This window comes from Ambystoma mexicanum, chromosome 10 (genome assembly GCF_040938575.1).
Source record: "Ambystoma mexicanum isolate Mex_15411 chromosome 10, UKY_AmexF1_1, whole genome shotgun sequence".
Taxonomy (NCBI): domain Eukaryota; kingdom Metazoa; phylum Chordata; class Amphibia; order Caudata; family Ambystomatidae; genus Ambystoma; species Ambystoma mexicanum.
In genome coordinates, this window is record NC_090932.1 from 1,273,585,822 (window position 1) to 1,273,608,003 (window position 22,182).

Here is a 22,182-nt window from a genome sequence, read left to right on the forward strand (position 1 = left end):
GATACTGAAAATTCAACTACCTATTCCAATATTTCTCCATAGGAATGCATTAGTGGTACGTTTTGTTGCCATTTGCTTCTAAAATATTTTTCTGGCTTGGTAAAGTACACTGAAATGCGTTAGTGTTGCTTTTATACAGAATTAGACCTACCAATATCCACAGGAAAACAAGATTTTGTTGGGTTAGCTTATCATTTGAAAAAAATAGCTAAGCAAACCGTTTTTCACCAGGTCAAAAGAATACAACTACGATATGATGGAGTTGTGAAATATACGACTGAAAGCAAGTCTACATTTCAGGCCCACAATGATTCCCTTGCATTCGACAGGCAGCTGCTACCTATTGAAATCCTTAATGAGGTTAAGTTTTTCGAGGTTTGACATTTTATTTTGAAAAAGAAACAATATTTAAACCCTAACTAAACCTACACTACCAGGCTATTCCCTACACATTCTAAGATCTTAGGGAAAGCCTCCTAGCATACACAAAACTAACCCTCACACTAAACAATCAAAATAAAGCAACAATAACAAATAAAAGATGACCATACAATTAAGGCTTTGGTTGACTCCCGATTGCTCTGGGCAGATTCCGCTCACCCAGAAATCCAGTCAATTTCTCCCAAGGAAAACAAAGTCACAGATAAGTTCTTGAAAAGTTTCAAAGAAAATAAAAAGGCACTCAAACAAAAGGTAACAGTTTATTCTTCTGTAAACGAAAAGCACCCTTTTTAAAGTTCCATAAAGAAAACAGTGTCAATGTTAATCCTGGATAAAGTAAAAAAAAACTAAAATGCCACTTCCACTTTAATAACAACTTTACTTTCTGCAGCCTCTTGTATGCAATGTGTCAGGATGCTTCTTTTAAGGACATTGCTCTCTCTGTGACAACTTACTTTTATCTGTGTTGCTGGAAGAGCAGGCTTCTCTGTCTCAAAGACTGCTTCTACTTCTACTTCGTCAACATGTAACAGTTCTAAAGAAATTCTAGACAACCACAGTTCATCTTCTGTTGCTCCAACTTTATATTGTGAAGATGTTATTAGACAACTGGAAGGAGCTAGCCAATCCTGCCGCAGTGTCTACCTCTCCTGTCCCTTCCCAGGCCCTTTGTTCAGCCCTGGCTTCTCACTTCACCTCTAAACCCCAGGACATCCTGTCCACTCTCTTAGCTTCTCCCGCTTCTCCCTCCAGACTCTCCTCTTCCTCCAGCCGCCATGCGGCCACTCCCCCTCCCTTCTCTGCCTTCCCACTCTTCTCCCCTGATGAGGTTTCTAGACAAGTCTGATCTATCAAAACCTCATCAAAACAGGTTCTTTCATGTTCTTCCAAAAACCATCAAGGACCACATGGACATCCTCGCTCCAGCCCAGGCTGACTTTTGCAACCACTCTTGCACCTTCTGCTCCCCCCTGAAGCACTTTCTTGCACCCTCTTCTCAAGAAACCCTCAGCGGACCCCCCCTTCCAGCTAACTATCGCCCTATCACTATCACTCCTTTCCTGGGCAACCTCCTGGAAAAGCTGGCCATCTCCCAGCTTAATCGTCACACTGAATCTGTTGGCTGTCTCCATGACCATCAGTCTGGCTTCAGAGCAGCCAGAATCACGAAAACTGCTTTCCTGAACATCTGTGAAGACCTGCTCCATAACCTTGACTCTAATCTTCCCCATCCTACTTGATCTCTCTTCTGCCTTTGACATGGTCAACCATGCCATCCTGCTCAACCGTCTCCGTGATAACCTGGGTGTCACTGATAAGGCTCTTGCCTGGATGATTGCTTTCCTCTCTGACCACCCCTCCAAGGTCCAGCTTGGTCCTTTCTCTCTCTCCACCTGCGGTGTTCCCTGGGGGTCTAACCTTTCTCCCTGGTTGTTCAACCAGTACCTGGTACCTCTCGCCCACTGCATTGCTGCTCCAACTTCCTGTGCTATGGAGCGGGCGGACCTCTCTTCCTCACTCCTGTGCTCAACCACTCAACTCCTCTTTCTTGGCGACTTCAACATCCACCTGGATGCCTCCTGTCCCCCCTCTGGACTCTTTCACGACCTCTGGACTCTCTCTCACTCTCTATTCTCCCGTCTGGGTCGACTCATTCTGCAGGGCACACTCTTGATGCCCTGATCTCTTTTGACCTTCCCCTCTCTGTCCCTCTCTCCATTCCTCTCTCCTGAAGTAATCACTTTCTCCTCTCCTCCGACCTCACTCTCCCTACCCCTCAGGCAAAGCCACCCTCATCACTGCCACCTTCCTTCGCGGTCAGCCGACCCATGAAGCGCGTGTCAGTCGAGGCTTTTGCTGCCACCTTCTCACCCCCTCCTCCCCCTTCGGCTGACTACAGCCCTCTCCACTCTGCTATATCTAATACTCTTGATATCCTTGCCCCTGTCATGAGAATCCGCCTGAAGCCCAAAGCCAAATGTAACTCCTGGTATGACTTGGATCTCGTCACCCTTAAACGCAATTTCAGGGTGGCAGAGAGGAAATGGCGTGCTTCATGTTCATCCCCTGACAAACTGGCCTGCCGCCTGCTCCAAAGGCAATACAGGCTCTCTGTTCTCACCAAGAAGAGAGCCCTTATCCAAGCCCGCATCTCTGCAGCATCTAACAATTCGGCCGAACTCTTTCAAATCTGCAAGGAGCTGGCCAACCCTGCTGCAGTCTCTACCTCTCCTGTCCCCTTCCAGGCCCTCTACATGGCACTGGCCTCTCACTTCATTTCTAAAACTCTGGACATCCTGTCCTCACTCTCCTCCTATCACCTCCCCTCCGCTATTCCCTGCCCCTCTTCTGGCCCTTCTGCAGCCACCCCTCCTCTCTCCTTCTCTGCCTTTCCCCTTTTCTCTGCTGACGAGGTTTCGAGACAAGTCCGATCTATGAAAGTCTCGTCAAAACAGGTCCACCCCTGTTCCTCCAAAACTATCAAGGACCACAACGACTCCTTGGCTCCTGCCCTTGCTGACTTCTGCAATCACGGCTTCGCCTCCGGAGTTTTCCCATCCCCTCTCAAGCACTCCCTTGTGCACCCCTTTCTTAAGAAACCCTCTTCCGACCCTTTCTGCCCAACTAACTATCGCCCAATCTCTATCACTCCCTTCCTGGGCAAGCTCCTGGAGAAACTGGCCATCTCCCAGCTTAATCGCCATGCTGAATCTGTTGGTAGTCTACATTACCATCAGTCTGGCTTCAGAGCTGCCAGAAGCACGGAAACTGCCCTCCTGAACATCCGTGAGGACCTGCTCTTGAAACTTGACTCGAACATTCCATGTGTTCTCATTTTGCTTGATCTCTCTTCTGCCTTTGATACTGTGAACCATAGCATTCTGCTCAACCGTCTCCGTGATAACCTGGGTATCACTGGTCAGGCTCTGGCGTGGTTGACCTCTTTCCTCTCCAATCGACCCTCCCAGGTCCAACTGGGGTCTTTCCTCTCTGACATCTTTTTCTCTACCTGTGGTGTCCCCAGGGATCTAACCTCTCTCCCTGGCTTTTCAACCAGTATCTGGCACTTCTCGCCCACCACATCGCCGCTCTGTGCCCCTACTTTCAGTGCTATGCGGATGATACCCAGCTCATCTTCAGGCTTCCCTCGGCCTCCTCTTCTCCTTCCCTCATCTCTGGCTTTCTGCTATCCAGGAATGGTGTGCCGCCAACAACCTCTTCCTTAATGCCAGTAAGACTGAGATTCTACTCATCGGCACACCCACTCCCTCCTTCGCTGCAGCTCTCTGGCCGGCCTCTCTTGACCCTCTTCCCGCTCCTACCTGCAAGACAAAAAACCTTGGGGGTCATCTTCGACTCTACACTCTCCTTCTCCCCTCACATATCCGACGTCTCTAAGAAGTCACACTATCAGCTACACCTCCTCAGAGGTATCCTTCCTTTCATCTCCTTCCCCCAGAAGCTCACCGTCTCTAGAGCCCTGGTCCTCTCGAAACTGGACTACTGTAACAGCCTCTATCTAAATCTGCCCGCCTCTACTCTCCGTCCTTTGCAACTCATCCATAACAGGACTGCGAGACTTGCCTTTGGCCTCAAGCCCAGGGACTGTATCTCTCCAGGACTGAAATCACTACACTGGCTCCCAGTGACTGCGAGGATCAAGTTCAAAACCCTCTGCATTGTCCACAATGCCGTCTGGGGCCTTAGGCCAAAATACCTTCAACTCTCTCTTCCTAAATATCTTCCTTCTCGAGCTCTTCGCTCATCCGCCTCCAACCCCCTCAGGGTCAGCCGTTTCTCCAAACAATGAGTTGGGGGCAGATCTCTCTCCTCTTCAGGGGCCTCCCTCTGGAACAGCCTTCCTGCCTCCTTGAAACTTGAGGAGAATCATCTCCGGTTCCGGAAGCACCTCAAAACCTTCCTCTTTGCCTCCTCTTTCTCTCCCCCCTCTCCCATGCTAAAATTACTGAAACTGCACTGAATCTGCAACTGGGCCACTCACCGTTTCTCGGTCCCTGCCCAGCCACTCTCCCCTGCACTGCCTCCCGGGCAACCCCTGCACTGCGAGACTGTGTCTGTATCCCTATATCCCCTCTTCCCTAGCACTTGTCTGCACTTACCTTGCACTTGCCACCAGCTGGCCCTTGTTATTTATAATGTTTTTTGCTTATAACCCTGTACTGCACTTTCCCCTCTCCCTTTCCCCTTGCACTTTTCCCTTCCCCTCTACCCTTGCACTTGCGCGATCTGAATGACACCTGGCCTAGTAGGATCGCTGTCTGTCTCCCCCCTGATCCTTCCCCTGCCTCGTCGCGCGCGTTACAAATGCCATATCATATCATACAGAAGTGTTTCAAGGTGCTTTGAGGCAGGGGAGGGGAGTAAGTGCAAGACATGGGATCAATCATTGAAAACAAGACGTGCAGCCAGCAGGTGGCAGTGCAGGGTTACGTGCAGAAAAAAGTGTTAGATAAGTGCTGATGGGGGTGGGGGGGGGGGGGTTGTAGGGTTGCAGATCCAGCCCCAAGTGCAGGGTTGCAAGGAGGCAGTGCAGTTGTGCAACTGGCAAGGCAGGGACCTGGGCCCATGGTTCAGAGGGTACCCCGGTAACCAGTGCCGTGTCAGACAGATCAGCAGGGAAGTGGAAGAGAGAAGACAGAAGCAAAGAGGAAAGGCTTGAGTTGCTTCCGGAACCAGAGATGGTTCTGCTCAAGTTTCAGAGAGGCAGGAAGGCTGTTCCAGAGGGAGGAGCCCGCCGAAGAGAGAAATCTGCACCTAACTCGTTGCTTGGGAAAGCGACAGACCCTCAGGGAGTTGGAGGTGGAGGAGTGAAGATCTCGAGTAGGAAGATACTTCAGAATCGTAAGCTGGAGATATTTTGGTCCCAGGCCCCAGAAGGCCCTGTGGACAATGCAGAGGGTCTTGAACTTGATCCTTGCAGCCACTGGGAGTCAATGGAGAGATTTTAGTGATGGAGAGATAAGATCCTGGGCTTGAGGCCAAGGATACGTCTTGCAGTCCTGAGGCCAAGGATACGTCTTGCAGTCCTGTTCTGGACGAGTTGCAGAGGAAGGAGAGTAGAGGCAGGAAGATTTAAAAAGAGAGGCTGTTACAGTAGTTAAGCCTAGAGAAACCAGAGCTCTGGAATACAGTGAGATTCTGGGGGAAGGAGATGAAAGGAAGAATACCTCTGAGGAGGTGCAATCGGTAGTTTGACTTCTTAGATACGTTGGTAATATGAGGAGAGATGGAGAGTGAGGAGTCGAAGATAGCCCCGATGTTCTTAGCCTCACAGGTGGGAGAAGGATGAGGGCCAAGGGAGGCCGGCCAGAGAGTGCGGGAAAGAGTGGTGCAGGTGTGCCGATGAGGAGGATCTCCGCTTGCTGGCATTAAGACAGAGATCATTGGCAGCGCACCACGCCTGGATAACCGACAGTAAATCCGGGATGAGAGAAGAGGCGGCAGAGGGGAGCCTGATAGCAAGCTGGGTGACGAGATCCGAGTCATACCAGGAGTTACATTTGGCTTTGGGCTTCAGGTGGATTCTCATGACAGGGGCAAGGATATCAAGAGTATCAGATATAGCAGAGTGGAGAGGGCTGTAGTCAGCCGAAGGGGGAGGAGGGGGCGAGAAGGTGGCAGCAAAAGCCTCGACTGACACACGCTTCATGGGTCGGCTGACCGCGAAGGAAGGTGGCAGTGATGAGGGTAGCTTTGCCTGAGGGGTAGGGAGAGTGAGGTGGGAGGAGAGGAGAAAGTGATCACTCCAGGAGAGAGGAGTGGAGAGAGGGACAGAGAGGGAAAGGTCAGAAGAGATCAGGGCATCAAGAGTGTGCCCTGCAGAATGAGTCGACCCAGACGGGAGAATAGAGAGTGAGAGAGAGTCGCAGAGGTCGTGAAAGAGTCCAGAGGAGGGACAGGAGGCATCCAGGTGGATGTTGAAGTCTCCAAGAAAGAGGAGTTGAGTGGTTGAGGACAGGAGTGAGGAAGAGATGTCCGCCCACTCGGAGAGGAAGGAGGAAATTTGACCAGGTGGCCGATAGATAGTAGCCACGGTAAGGGAATGGCTAGGAGAGAGAGAGAAAGAGAGAGAGAGAGAGAGAGAGAGTCGGCAGACAAGACATTCAAAGGAGGAGTAGGTCTGCGTGGGAGTAACCGTGGCAGGAATCCACTCAGGGAAGATGAGGGCCACCCCCCCCCCCAGCACGGTTGGGCCTGGGCACGGATAGATCTTGTAACCGTCAGGTAGGAGTGTGTCAAAGCTGCTGACAGAGCTGGCCGTGAACCATGTCTCAGTGTCTCAGTGAGACCGAGTACGTCAAGGTCCAGTTCCTCAAGAAGGCGGCAGATATCAGAGGAGTGTTTGATGGCAGAGCAAGAGTTAAGAGTGGCAATGTGGAGAAAGTTGCCATCTTTGAAGGACTTCAGGGGAGGGGTACAGATCAGAGGTACGCCCTGCGGAGGTGAAGAAAGAGCAAGAGAGGGGGCAGAGAGGGAGGGTAGAGGCAAGGTAGTCGAGGACAGAGGAGGGGGGACAGCAGGAGAGGAAAGGAAGTTGATGAGACACAGGAAGCGTCTATCAAAGAGGTGAAGGTTGGCCTGAGGGCCTTGGACCAAGACGGTCCCATTAGCGTAGACATTAATGATGGCCTTAGAGGAGTGGAAGGAGGCCAAGAGGACATCCCAATGGGTGCCACCATTAATGGGAGAAGAGGAGAAAGGAGAGAGCACAGAGACCATGTGAAGGGTCCATAGGTCAGGTGAGGGCACGAAAAAGAGGATGTCAGTGAGAGTTTCCTTGGCGGAGGCACTAGTGTAGGTGTCAGCGATAGGGAGGCCTGGGTTGGAGACCAGGATGTCCTTTTTAAACGTTTTCCTACCAGAGTTAGTGAGGAGAGCAGGATAGTCAATGGAGAAACAGTTAGAGAAGATAGGTGAGATAAAGAGCACCATAGAATAGGAGGGAGTGAGTGGTGGGGGGGGGAAGAGACAGGAGCAAGCACAAGCGGACAGGAAGAGAGCGGCAAGCCCTAGTTTACCACAATTACAGAACACAGTGAACACAGTAATGCGTATCAGGTACACAATGGAGAGGCCACCTAAATTATAGGCGTGCTATAAATAAAATATGCCATATCATAACTTAAACAAGATTCTTTGACCGCTACAGTTTGGCAAGGCACTCTTCTATCCACTTCTACCTGAAAGGACAGCCTCTTTGCCTTTCCTCAAAGTCTTGTAGCTATCAACAAAGTCTGACTGCCACAGTGTCAACTTTACTGATATGTATTTAGGTCTTAATATAAGCACCCAGCTACCTGCCCCAGCTTCATATGCTTCTCTGTGTCTCCAGGGTTTACCCAAAAGCTGTACTGTCACTCTCTCAGTTTCATACGACTTTCTCATTCTTGTATCAGAGAACTCTGGGTTCATATCAGCTTCAAGACAATGAGCTACAGTTCTTATTTTGGCTTGTTTCCTGTTTGGAAGGTTCTGCCTACTGCCTTGGGCAAAGCTTGTTCTAGTTTAATAACTTCAGCAACTTTTGCAATACCTAAATATATGATGCTACAAGAGTTCATATTCACTTCAGTCGATTTTAGGCACACACAATGGCTTCTTGATGGTAAACTTTGATATGCTACTTGCTTTCCCTTTTACAAAGACAGCTTTTGTCTTTAACAATGATCGGGAAACCTAATATTGCATACGAGGCCTCTTTAAAGCGATGTTTCCTTGTAACTGAATGGGCAAGTCTGCTACTGCTTATGCAATCATTACCACTACCGTTCTCCCCGTTAATAGGAGACACGCGATTTAGCTGGGCAATGATTGTAAAGTAACAATGGGGAAAGAAAGACTTTGTTCACACGCGAGCATGTCAGTTAGTGCTGGATAAGCGTGTGATACATTTCCCTTTGACAGCACTTTGCACAACTACGAATACTTTCACTCGCTTCACCTTCAACGTGAATGAAGTTCAGCTGGTTACAGTTACCAGAAAGGAGTTTCTGCTGCTCTCTAGTACAGTCCTTCATTTACCGGCTCCATTGTTACAGTGGCTGCAGACTGCCTTGACTTCCTGACTTCTTTTCTTCTGGTACTGCTACCACAGGCACTCTCAGGCTCCACACCTTTACTCAGCATGGGTGTTTCGGATCTGGCCTCATTAATGGAGTCTACCTTTCTCCAGTTTCCCTCGGCTTGCTTCTGCACAAGGGCCTCAGGTAAAACAGTGGACTTCAGTCTTGCATTTACGACAATCAGGCGCACCTGGAAAGAATTCCAGCTTTCTCAAGTCTCTTCCAATGCCGTCACAGCCAGACAGGGTTTATGAGAACAGGACCAACTCAGAGCCTGCAGATGAAATCTGCTGGTTATTTACTCCGGCGACCCTTCCGTGGTCACACTTCCTTGTGAACTGCCAGTTTCCAGTTCTGTTTCTTCTCTTACTGCTGCTGCCTAGGTTCTCATCCTGGCTCCCCTTAGCACTTCCCTACCGGGCCCTCCACCAGCACTTGGCCACTCCTCTGCTCCCCTCTCCTTCCATCCCTATCTCCTCCACTACTCCTCACTTCACTTGCACGTCCGAAAGCCACATGGCCTAGTAGGACCACGACTGGTACATTTACTGTTTTTGCAATTGTTATTCTTTCCCCTGTTCCTTTCCCATTTAGCCCTGTGGTGATTTGAAACAATTCTGTTGCTCAACAAATGCTCTATAAAATAAATTGCCTGGCCTTGCCATAGGGTTTTAGGCTTGCCTGCCTGTTCTCTACCTATGCATGCCTCTTTAGCCCTCTTCTTCGTCACAGTCTGAGGGATTCTGGGACATGTAGTCCCATTTTGGAAAAGGTTATCTTTTAACCTCTCGGATTTGGCAAAAGGCCATCAGAAGGCAGGGTCAGGGGGGAAAGTTAAAAAGGGGTGCCCCCCGTCTTATTCCCCCCTCATGTGATCCTCCTGCAGTACACTACCCCCAGGGTCGAGATCAGAAAGCGCTTGCCTTCCCCTGGCCACATGGGAAGGGTCCCAGACCAGGTTCCTGGGGAGAATCCCACTGGATTCTCCACAATAAGCTGTGTTGCAGTTTCATCTAAGGAGGTTATTCCATTGTAACAAGAGATATAAATGGAAAGATGAAGTGACAGGCTCTACACACATAAAGAGGCCATAATCTGTGATATGTCTGGATTTTATGACCTCAAAAGATAAGTTAACTATTCAAACATTTCTACATAGGAATGCATGTGTAGACCACCTAGATGAGGTTTTTCTTTCAGGAAAAAAAAAACAGACCAGGGAAAACGTGCTTTGTGGAGTAGTGGGGAATGTAGAAATAAACAAGCCAACATCGTTTTCTTATACAAAAAAGTCAGTTATGTCTTCAAATATTTCTACACTGGAATGTGCGAGAATTCACTAGGTATTGTCCCTTCTCCCCCATGGGGGGCAGGGGAGACCATTCCCATGAGGCTAGGGAGGTGAAGGCACTACCCAATAGTCCCCCGAGGGATGGTTCAATGCATGGGTCAAGGAAGATCACCTAGGGCACAGAGCATTAAAGAGTGTCAAACCCCAACCTTCCCTAACATCCCCCTCCATTCCAAGCCACTATCTTGAAAACAAACCTGTGTAGTATTGTAGTGCTTGGGATACAGAAAGTACTAAGACGAAGTAGAGCACAGAAAACGAGAGAATCAGTTAGCAAAATGGGAGGCAAAATATTGGCGTCGTATTCTGCATCTGCCAAATTGCATCCCAGTGACCTGGCTAAGGTACGAGCTTGGATTGATTTCACTACAGGCCCTTTTCAACTGGCGCAAATGCGCCTTTTTTAGGAAATGCCTTATATCCACCACTTCGCAAATCCTCTTAAAATATTTATCTTCTTACATCTTTTCAAGCAAACACAACTTTATCAAAGCATGGTTAATGTCTGTTCACACTGTACTAATCAAAGCCGAGGTATCCATAGATCTCCTGATACAAAATCCAGACAGAGCTAAATCTAAAATATTATATAGACTGGATTGATACTCGACAGGGTTGTCTTGTGTATCAGGATGCTGACGCTCATCGATTTCCACACAAGAAAATGCAAACTTTTCCATCCTATTTAGTTCGCTGTCCATCCCCGAACTATCGCCACCATATTCTAAGGTTATGCTTTAATTTATGGGGCACTAGAGAGTTGCTCTATAAAAGGAATTTGTTGTCCGGCATGGGAAATTTTTGTCGCTTTTGTACTTTTCCAAATATCTGTGAAACCATGAAGCATCTTATAACAGAATGCACAGTTCTCCGTCCTTTGCGCGAAATACATTTTGCACAGTATTGTAACTATTTACAGCTCGCAACCCAAGACTTTTAGTGGTTTCTCATTTTGGGCTCAGGGTATCAGCCACTACAAATTGCCACTATAAATTTCCTTTTAAGTCTAAATCCGGAGCCTAGGGTCTTTATAAGTAGGTGAAATTGGAAGTGGTGGTTTTATACTCAGTAATGATTTGAGTTTGTTATTTACTTAATTTTCTTTGGTTTTTTTTGTATGTAATTGTAATATGCAATTGTGATCTTCTTTGTTGTCACAGAACTGATTTTTGTATTTCTATAAGTTGAAATGTTCATTGTTTTTAAATTCTATGTATTTTGTATTTATATTTGAAAGGTTGATTGATTTCAACTATAACAAATAAAAATAAAAAAAAATTTAAAAAACGGGAGGTTAACTCACTGTGCTGGTACTGCTACTAGGTGGCCCTAAGGATACCTGAAGATCAGAATATCAAAAGCAACCAAGGACGTTGACAATACACCAGGGCGGGACACGCAACACTGTATAAGAATAGATGATGGACAAAGGAACTTGAGAAGTCCAGCCGGGAGAGGCAAGAGGCATGGAAACTCTCCAGTGAAGGAGTTTCAAACCATCTAGGCAGACCAGAGAAGCAGGACAAACTGCTGAGGGAGTCCTTGTCGGGTCTGGCAGGAGCTGACCAAAGGGCCAGCCCAGCAGAGAGAACAGTGGCGTGACCTCTGGGAGATGGGCTATTTGTCTCAACAATGACACTGAGACCGTAAGAAGCTGGGAGCTGTAGAGCCACCATGTAATGTCCAGGGCACAGAAAAGTCGTGCAAAGCAGATGAGATGCTGACCCCAAACCCAGGAAGAACCGGAGATATGCCAAGAACCCAGATCAGGTAACAGGAGGCACGTACGGACCAGTAGGGACACAGGGGTAGTGTAACGGGAGGCATGTGCGGACCGGTAGGGACACAGGGGTAGTGAGAGGGTCTCTGCTTAGCCACTTGTCAACTCATGATAAGATGATTTGTGAATTAGGTTGCTGACCCCCATAGTGAAGATGTGTGCATCCGAAGAGAGCTTCCTCATCTCAGTGGAAGCCACAAAACCACAGAATCCCATAGTGACGAAATAGAATCCGAGAGGAGAACCTCTTCGTCTCAGTGTTAACCCTCAGGGCACTGAACCTCACAGTGAAGATTTGTGCATCCGTAGAAAGTTTCTTCATCTCAGTGGTAGCCCCAAGGCCGCTGACCCTCAGAGAGAAGATTTGTGTAGTGGCAGGGATACATCCACTGACAACCAAGGAAGGGTCTGGGCCCCCAACGACAGAGAAGCAGACTAAATATATTCCTTGTTACAGTCGAAGAGATGGGTGGGTCCACTGAAAACGATAGAAGAATTTGGGACTTTGCTAATATCATGAGAGAATGGGTAAACAAAGATCAAGTTAACAGATATGGAAAAGAACTTTCAAAATCTAAGAGAAGGGAGTCGTTGTCCTATAGAAGAGATTGAAATCTTTAGATATCACTCCTCAGGAGACACCCGGAGAAGGGAGTCTTTCCCCCTGGCTTTGTTAACTTTATTGGAAGGTACAGACCAACACCAGGAGAAGTGAAGTATTCTGCTGGTCCAGAGAGTTGAGATGAACAAAGGTTTCATTGGAAACACCAACCAGGGGACGGGAGTAATTCCTTCTGGCATTCTTTTACAAGAGTACACGTTGGGACATCACACAAATAGCAGAAGAAGGGAGTCATTCTCCTAGAGAGGGAACTTTCTGTTGAGTTATTCTTTAGTTGTAGTGTTCTTCATGTCACCAATCGCCAGGGTAATCCCTGCTGTCTCTTTTCTCTAGTGTAGACATTCATTTGCCTGCCCTTACTGCGAGGGATGCCAAGCTATACATCAAATGATCTCTGTCCATACTCTGCCATGGTATATACTGCGCTGCTCCCATGCCTTTCTGTAACAGGGGCAACTGTGTTCATGGTGCAGGGTCAGCCCCACCCTTTGCAGCACTAGCTACCGTCATCCCACCTATCCTGTTTGAGGGTCTGGGACCAGTCCCTACTGCTCCCCCAATCTATCTCTTTCTCTCTTCCATCTTCTCCCCTCTTCCCTTTCCTTCTCTCTGTCTTTGTCCCATGCCCCTTCGTCCCACATCCCTTCTCCAGAGCCCTCCTTCTCATCTTCCGGAGTATTTTTATCCAATTTAAACATTTCCCCACAAGTCCAGCCAACTGGCGTTCCTGCTGCAATTGCTCTGCCTCCTTTTTCCAGACCACCTTCTCTATTTCATTTTTAGTTTCTTTGAACACAGCTTCTAACTGCCGCTGCACATTTTTCTATATCTTCCAAGTACTTCTTGTTACTGGTGACTATTCTCTCAATAGTAATGATCCTAGCCTGTGGCTTTCCCTTCCCTATTTCTGCTTTGTCCCTACCTGGGGACACCAGTCATGGGTTTGTGTACCCCACTGCAGGCTTCAGCGTAGGGTAAAACCCTTAGGCAGGGGGCAGTGCAGTGGGCAGCCCTGCCGTGTCATTACCTTTCCCGACCTCTTTGGTGTGTTCCTCTTTTTTTTCTCTTCATAGAGCCTCTATAGGCCTAGAATATTTTGCCTACTCTTCAATTTGGCGCCTTTAGAAAAACATGTTCTCTAGTACGTCACTATCGAAACTTTACTTCTCCTGGCCATTCTCGAAAACACTTCTCATAAGTGCCCTGCCCCCACTGAAAGTGGTCCAGGCACGTGCCCATAATCCCACTAAACACCATGCTGCACCCTCTTCTTCACTCCGACTCACTTACCACAGTCGATCCCAATATATTTATATAAAGCTAATCACAATTTGTTCACTTGTACAAGTCTCAAAAATGTAACAAAACATACCCAATACACCCCCACTCAACACTTCACTTCTCTCACACATTCCACCCACATCAATCACACCAAAACAACACTGAATGGCCCTCTGCCCAGGCCCACACTCTTATCAAACATAACGGCCCTCTCAACAGGCCCACACAATTGTAGCTCCCAATTCATGTATTATCAACAGGGCTCGCAAAATCTACTAGCCCACCAGCACTGGCTAGTAATTTTTCTTACAGGGCAAGTACCACTTACATGATACTTGACCTTGCTGGCAAGTATGGGGATGTTACAAACTTATTTTTAATTTACTGCAAACACACTTTGTTTGCAGCAAATGGCAAATATAGGTTTCACTGTGCACGCTTGACAGCATTGCAGCAAATATGTAGTGTGCTTATGGCGACATGCGCCATTTTAGAAAAAGCAATGGTAAATATTTTGTCACCAGTTTTTTATTGGTTGTCAATGACAATGTTAAATGGATAAACTGCTGCATACTGATTGGACATGGCAAGGGGGAGAGACATTCACACCAAGCCTGACCTGTGCCCCACGGATATCAGCGAGGACAGTAACAATGTTGCACCCTAGGGACGCAGAAACCTATTGGCTCCCTGTTGCTTTCCCAACATGGGCCTACACACAATGGCAAAGCAATATATTTCTCCAAAGCACCCCTACCATGTTACCCCCTCAGGTCCCTTACAGAGCACCTAGTGCCCGCACTATACAACCATCCATTACTGCACCCAAATCACCCACCCTTCATTACGTTCCTCTGCAGGACTTTTCACACTGTGCCTGCTTATGTGTCCACTTATAGAAGCAGCTTATGTTCAATGGCGTCTCCACCCCAGATGTCACCCACCACATTACTCTTGACATCACCACGTTACTTGAGCAACTGCTATATGCGCCCCTCCCCCCCTTGGCAGAGTTGAACCTGGACCTTTACAACCATCCTCAACCACAGAGGTGAAGACGGAGCAGTCTAGGGCAGAGGGGAGCCATGTCCTCTGCCCACTTCCAGGGCATATTGGGGGGCAACACTTGCTGAGGACCAGGACCTGCCATTCTGCACCAGAATCTCCCTGGGCTGGGAGATGTGAGGGTCAGAAATGAAAGCCGTACACATAGCTGTCGTGCTTTTGATTAACGACTCTTGTTCAAATTAAATGGTTGGGAAAATTCCTCTCTAACCCTATTCTAAAGAGGAGTTTCCCGACCCAACAACCAGAAACGAAAGATCTGTCTTTGTCAGGCAGTCATATGTACAAAAGGAGTCCTTGCATCCAAATGTTCTATCATGACCCTCGCACAAAAAAATAAAATAAAGTGACAAGGGAAATGTCTTTAACCTGGCATTTGCAAAAAGTGCTCTTAAATAAAAATAGAATAGCTCCAACGTAAATGTTCTCCAAAGATGGAAAAGACCTTAGTTCCAGAGGGTTATTTCGCTTCCCCTGCATTCTTCACTGGTATAACAAATTACCTCTGGGTCTAACGGTCCTCTGTGTCTTTCTTGGCCCACAACAATCTTGTTGGATCGTCAACCTTTTAAGTTCTTCTTTAACTAAAGTTCCTTTTTTAAACACAAGTTCCTTCTTTGTTTAACAAACACTGTTTCTGCTTGACACTTCTTGTAGGTTTGCAACTTCCCTTGTATACTCCCCTGCCAGGACTTTATATGCACTTCCAACTGCCAAGTGTACTCTCCTGCCAGGACTTCTCTTCTTGTATTTTTAACTGCCTGTTGTATGCTTTGCCAGGCCTTCTCATATATTAAAACCAGCTCGAGGGTGTCAGGCATCATCCTCTAGGCCAGAACTACTGCAGGGGAACAATGAGATGCCAAAGATAATCCTTTAACCTTGTGTCCATTTTGTGTTTAAATGTGTATTAGATGTGTTCTAATTCTTCTTTATCAACATTCGCAAATACTGAAAGTTAATGTCACACTTGCATGTTTGGTAGGCACCAGTTGGCCCTAGGAGCCAAAGGTAGCTCCTGGTAGCTGTTGGTTTCAAGCTAACCAGGCTCTACTATGCTAGAAGCAGGAGCTAAATAGCTCCTAGCTCCCCTCAATTTCGAATCCTGCATTATAGTTCCTCTTTACATCCAAGTAGCATACAACTTTCTTAGCGTGGTATGTGTACTTGTTCTCACAGTTCTTTTAAAATGTCCCCACATTTACATTCACTTCTTATTGAGGTTTGGGTTGGCACTCTGCCCTTTCAATTCACAAAATCTTCATGTTATTTCATTTTCCGTGAATTCACAATGTTCAAATTCTCTTTGGCGCAGTCGCCAAAATGCCCTGGGGTCACCATGCTGCTCGGGCTGACTCACCGGCTGTGCACTCTGAGCGGCTCCGACATCCCTCCATCTTCTCGCAGCTCAACTCCTGCACACCGGCTTCCTCTCGGTTCCCGGTAAGGGCAACGCTGCTTCTCCCAACAGCCGGAAGCCCAGGAACCCTCTTGCGGTTCCTCATATCTCCATGGCATGCATCGCTCCCACCACGTTACTTTCCTTCTTGGCTGCCAAGCTTCTTTGCTCCACCACACTGGCTCTTGCCTCCAGCTTCCGCACACCAGCACGTGCCTCCAGCTTCTGTCCACCTTCAATGAATCGGCCACGTCTCGTCCCGAGCTCCCTCTAATAGTCCGGTCACCATTTTTAAAGGTCCTGTACACAGGTGCATTCATCCAACAACTAGCACATTCATTAAGCTTGACGCTCTGCATCAATTCCTTCATCCTTCTTGTCTCTGTACTTAGAAGGTTGTGGGAATTGAACTCTAGTGATGGTTTCTGATGCATAAAACGTGGAGTCTTTCTTAATGATTCCATGTGGAAGATCAGTGCTACATGAAGGAAAACTAGAACTGAAAAGGGGTTTTCTTGGAGCTTGTACTCTTCAGTTTACAGATGGGAGTTTGGGCTAAAGGGGGTTGGGAAAAGGTCTCTTTATTTTACCTATGGGGGAGAACAGACGCATGGCAATAGGCCATTAGGATATTGGGTAACAGGGGGTCTTCCTCATGGAAAAATTAGGGATACCGTGCCTCATCCAATGAAGCCATGACTTCTCCCCGGTGGGTGTCTCCTTTTTTTTTTAATTTGCATTTTTAAAGCGCTCACACAGCCCGCGGGCATCGAGGCGCTGTTACAGGAATTGTTTGTTTTTTCAGTTGCATAATTGTTTTTTTTTTGTTGTTGTCTTAGTTGCGTATTTATAACGCGGTTAAACACCCAGAGGTTTCCAAGCGCGGAACCAGGGATCGAACCTGGGTTGCTTCGTGTCGTCTTGCTTCCAAGGCGCGCACGTTGCCGTTAAGCTATCCTCCCGGGACCTTTCATGTGATCCCCCCCATAAAGATGCCCCCAGGGTCAGGATCAGGTAGCGTCTGCCATCACCAGGCCACATGGGAGGACACCACTGGGTTCACCACAGAAAGCAGACCCTGAAAGGACTCACCCTGTCCTGGAGCCCCTGAAATGGGTCCCAAAGCACTTGGGAGGATGAGATCTGCTATGGCTCCCTGTTCCGTCGCCTCAAAACCAGTCGGGTGGCCATCAAAGTGAACTCCACGCCATTGACACCAAGGGATTCTGCCAGTGGTTCTTCCTGGCACTTCTCTGAACCTTTAAACAATTGCTTGCACATTGAGTCTGCTCGATGCTGCATCGTGCCCTTGCTGAGCCCGTCACTTGCTAGGTTCGAATCGACCAATTGACACCGGGACCCTGACTTGAACCGCTGGAGAGTCACTTGCTGACTCGAACCAGGGATTACATCATTACCTGCCCTTAGAAACTGCTGCTTTGTCTAACTACACCTCGGAGCAACAGGATCACCATTTCCACCACTGTCGCCCGCTAACTTGAACCGCTTTGAGTCTCACACATCGACCCTCCCTGGCGGTTACAACCCGACTCGACTCAACCTCAAGGGGATCCTGGTGAAGGCCCTGACTTGCATCGCCGAAAGCCACCTTCGTGCTCCAGAGCTACTGTATTTACTGTATGCTACCTACTTAGAGAGCATTACAATAGTCGAGCTTGGACAGGATCAGTGCCCTAGCTAAAGTAATACAGTTGTTGGGTGAGAGGAAAGGTTTGGCTGCTGTGATTAGTTTGCAGGTGTAGGAGGTAGCGGAGCCCATAGCATTTACTTGTTTTTGAAGGTTAATGTGGAGTCTAGATAAAAGCCAAGGGTTTTAATCTCCTTAGACACAGCAATGATGTTATTATTGATTACAAACGATGAATAGCTCTGGCCTAGTTTGTTAAGATTGGATATAGTGCCTAGAATGAGAAGTTCCGTTTTGTCATCATTCAGGCATAGACCATCCATGCCTGGATGATGAGGTACACTCTATTTACCAAGTCCAAATCCTTGTCATAATCCCCTGTCAGCGGGATGAGGATCCGAGTATCATCAGTGTAGTTCGTGTAGATGATACCCAGACCATCAAGATCATCAAAAAGGGGCTTTGTTAAGATGTTGTACAGCGTGGGAGAAACACAGGAGCCCTGGGCCACACCACAAGTGATGGGCGTAGGGTCAGCAGCTGCTAGAGGGGAGAAGACTTGCATTGTTCTGTTATTCAGAAAGGACTGAATCCAGTCAATTGCCTCTTGTGAGAAAAGGGCTGCAGACTCAAAGTGGTTGCAAAGGATCTTATGGTCAACCAGATCGAATGCTGCCGAGAGATCAAGGAGCAATCGTGTTGCTGTCTTACTCTTGTCTCTCAGATCATCTATTTGTGCCTTAAGGTCTATGAACGCAGTCTCAGTTCCATGTTGGGGTCTGAAGCCTGACTAGACTCCTAGAAGGTGGTTATATTCAAGGTGGTGTTGAATTTGTAAGTATGCTATTTTGTCCAGGATTTTAAGTAGGAATGGAACTGTGGTGATGGGTGGCAATTGGTTGGGATGGAAGGATCTAGATTTTGTTTTTTAAGGAGTGGGAGGACCCAGGATTGTTTCAGGTTGTTGGGTATTATGTCTGAGGTAAAGGATGCATTTATTAGTTTGGTGATAAAAGGGGAAAGTTCACGAGTTGCATCTTTTATCAGTTGTGCTGGGCATAGGTCACCATGGCAGTTCGATGGTTTGAGAGTGAGGATGACTTTTTCAACCTCTTTGGTAGATACTTTGTGAAAATTAAAGTGGGGAATAGGCGTGTGTGGTGGAGTCAAGATAGTTTGCGGCACTGGTGCATTGGTGTTGCTAGATTTGGAAGTAGTGAGGAGAGAGTAGTTTTTGTTATTGATCTTAGTCTGCAAGGTTGTGATTTTATTGGCCAGAGCATATTGCATGCCCGTGCACCAGCTTTTGTCCTTGAGGCAGGAGTCTGGGATTTGGATGGGGGTTTCAACCTCTTTCAGAATTGCGAAAAGCTCTTTGGTGTTTGACTTGGCTTGAGAAATTCGGAGGTTGTAGGAAGTTTGTTTGGCTAGGATGATTTCTTTTTTGTAGAGGGACGCTAATTTACTCAGGTTATTCTTATTAGTCTCTCATGGCTCTAGCCTCCAGATTTTTTCACATCAGCGTTTCTCTGGTCTAATAGCTTTCAGGTGAGGAGAGAACCAGGTATTCACATGTTTACGGGGTTTGCTCTTTCTAGTTCTCAATGGTGCTATGGCATCAAGGGATGATCACATCACTTTGTTGTACAAATCTACCATAGTGAAAGGATCTATGTGGTCCGATATAGAGTTTACAGTAGGTAGAATCAGAGGGATGAGGTTTTCAGGCGTAATGTTTCTTTTGTTTCTGGTGGGGACAGCTGGTGCTATATTGTCGATATGCAGGGGAGGTGAGGCCTCTAGGGAGAACGTAATCAAGTGGTGGTCAGACCAAGGCTGGGGCGTTATGGAAGTGACCGTAGTTGGGCAGTTATGCTCGGCAATCCAACCAAGACTTCTGCCTTTGATGTGGGTGGGACCTGTGATCAATTGGGTGAATCCTAATTCCTCTAAGGACTTGTTGATTAGAGTGGCATTAGGGTCTAAAAGGTCACTAAAGCCAAGGTTGAAATCTCCTAGTATGAGGCTCTGAGAGGAATCCTTAAGGTTGCTGGAGAGGATATTCATTAGGTCCTCTTCAAAGGATCCTAGAGGGCCTGGAGGTCGGTGTATAAGGGGGATGGATACAGACTGGGTATTGGAGATGGTGAGCTTAGCAGTGAGAGATTCACATGAATCTGTGTTATGAGGCAGAGAGAGTCTCAGTGTTATGTTGGTTTCAGCGATTATGGCGAGACCTCCAGCTCGAGAGGTGGTACGATCAAGTCTTAAGAGGGTGTAGTCATCTGGGATGGCTAGCATAATTGCTGGACCAGCTGCAGGGTGGAGCCAAGATTCCTTAATAGCTAAGAAGTCTAAGTTTTCGCTTTGTAGTATGTCTGCTATATCTGTTGCGTGGGCCACCATAGAGCGGGCGTTTATAAGTGCACCCTTTATACCAGTCTGTACTGGTTGGGCCAATGAAAACTGTGCCTTGTGATTGCATTTTGGGGCAGAGTTAGGCTCTCGGAAGAGTCTGCTATTAAGCTGAAGAGGGTGCTGTGGGTGTCTGGTTTTGCAGGAGCCAGTGGTAGCATTGCTCAACGCCGTTTTAGTTAAAGGGTCGTACAATCTTGGGAGTCTAGCACGTAATTTGAGATTCATCTGTGGTAGAGTACAAGGTCTGGTAATTATGTCGACCTGCTTAGGGAGATCATGCGTAAACATTGGTGGAGGTAGGTGTTGTAACTTAAAGAAGTCTTGTATGGTGAGTATGTGGAGGAGAGTCCTTAGTAGAACAGTGTAGAGCGGTGGAAGATACTTATCGTGTGGGTGGAGCTAGTTGTGGGGAGCCCGTGGATGGTAGTGGTGTGTAGGCTGCTATCAAAACCGAGTTCTTTTTTGTGTTGCCAGTCACCCCTGTATTCATACTCGGGGTGCTAGATTCTCCTATTGCATCTACTCTTTCCTTTCCACAACAGCAGGGGGTGGGGGGGGGGGTGTTCAGTGTTTTCTAGATAGTTCTATTGCAGATGGTGTGTTTGATTAAAGTATATATTTTTATAGAACCTAGATTGGACATTCACTTTATGTTGGACTGTATTACTGTGTTGTTTGGGTATGTTTTGCTTTGTCTTCAAAGATAAATAACGCTGGTTCTGATTTGCCACTACCCTAAACCAATGTGTGAGCTTGGTTTCTCCCACATTAACTGTATAAGCAGAACCGTCTCTCCCTGCAATGTGTTAAAAGAGCTGGTGAATCAGAAGCCAATACCAAACATTCCCTGGACCAAGAAGCTGGGTGAATAAGAAACCAACTTGTAAGTGTCACAATAAGTTGCTAGTGAACAAGATGCCAACTTCCGCTTTTTAATAAGCTACTGAATAAGAAATTAACTTCGGTCATGTGACTGCACTCCAGAGCTCACACATTGCTTCATATCATGTAAAACAGCGGGTTACCCAGTAATGGTTATATTCTTGGCACTCTACTTGTATTTTGGCTTTTCCCAGAATACAATCGCAGGACTACAAGAAGGCTGGTTGAATTATTCCAGCTTGACAGGGGGCAGTTGGCGAGAAGGCTGCACTAGTCCTTTTGCCTTCAGATCAAGTTGAAATCCCTCAAATAAGGGCCCAGACAACAGTTTACTGGGCTCTTCTGTCAATAAATAAATTGGCGCCTGGAAACACCATTCTGTTCTATAGGCGCCTAACAAATGCTCAATAAATTAACCATTCCGCTCTTTCCCTACCCAGATCTTGTCACATATGACAACATTTGAAAGCAGTTAAGAGGGAGAGTTTACACCAGAATGAGGAAGGTTTGCTTTTCCCCTATTGGCTTTCGATGTAGTAGGAGTCCATTTTCAGAGGAATAAAGTTTAAAAAAAAACGTTCTAAAATATCAATGCTCCAGCTACAAAATCGCTACAGTTGGTCGATATGCAAACACACCACCACAGCAGAGCATAGAGAGAGGATCAGACCAAGTTGGATCAAAAAGGGCACATTTCAATTGTTTAAAAAAAAACAGCTAAATCTGTGTTCAAACCCCCTCCCTAACGATTATTCTAATATGCCAGTAAAGCCTGAACTGACTCTGACCTGGTATTGGCCGTGGCAGCTGCAGGTGGGAGGGCCCCCCTCTCAGTCAGGAAAGGCTCTCACCTGTTCCTTGAGCACGCTCTCTGCCTGGGTGCTTTGCATGCACAGGCCGTCGCTTGCAGAACGTACACACAAAGTCACAGACCACTTCCTGGTTGCGTGCAAAATTACAGCTGCAAGGGACTGTGGTAAAAGTGCGGTTCCTGCTAAAAGAGTAGCAGAGACTAGAGGGCGCGGGCGCGACGGCAAGCTCTAAGTAAAGGTCGCTCGAAAAGGACGATTTCCTACTCTCTGAAACAAAGTTAAATAGGCCATGTTATTTGTGTGTGTACATATTTGTTTATGAGTTTTATAGAGCACAGCACTGCAAATGGAAAGGCTTCGTAATGACAAATCAATTCGAAAATTAACATTAATGAAACA

At 47.2% G+C, this 22,182-nt stretch overlaps 1 protein-coding gene across 7 annotated transcripts in view; it reads right to left on the reverse strand.

Moving 5' to 3' along the window:
- The window catches only part of RHBDD3 (rhomboid domain containing 3), a 266,057-nt gene extending 244,106 nt beyond the window's left edge, over window positions 1–21,951 (reverse strand). For 3 of the 7 annotated variants that reach the window (XM_069619259.1, XM_069619258.1, XM_069619254.1), the window contains exon 1: window positions 21,760–21,917. The gene's annotated coding sequence lies outside the window, so the exon portion shown is untranslated. Of the gene's footprint in view, window positions 1–21,759 lie in introns of all 7 variants that reach the window. The other 4 variants (XM_069619257.1, XM_069619256.1, XM_069619255.1 and 1 more) reach the window with 4 other exon arrangements.
- Between the last annotated feature and the right edge of the window lie 231 nt (window positions 21,952–22,182).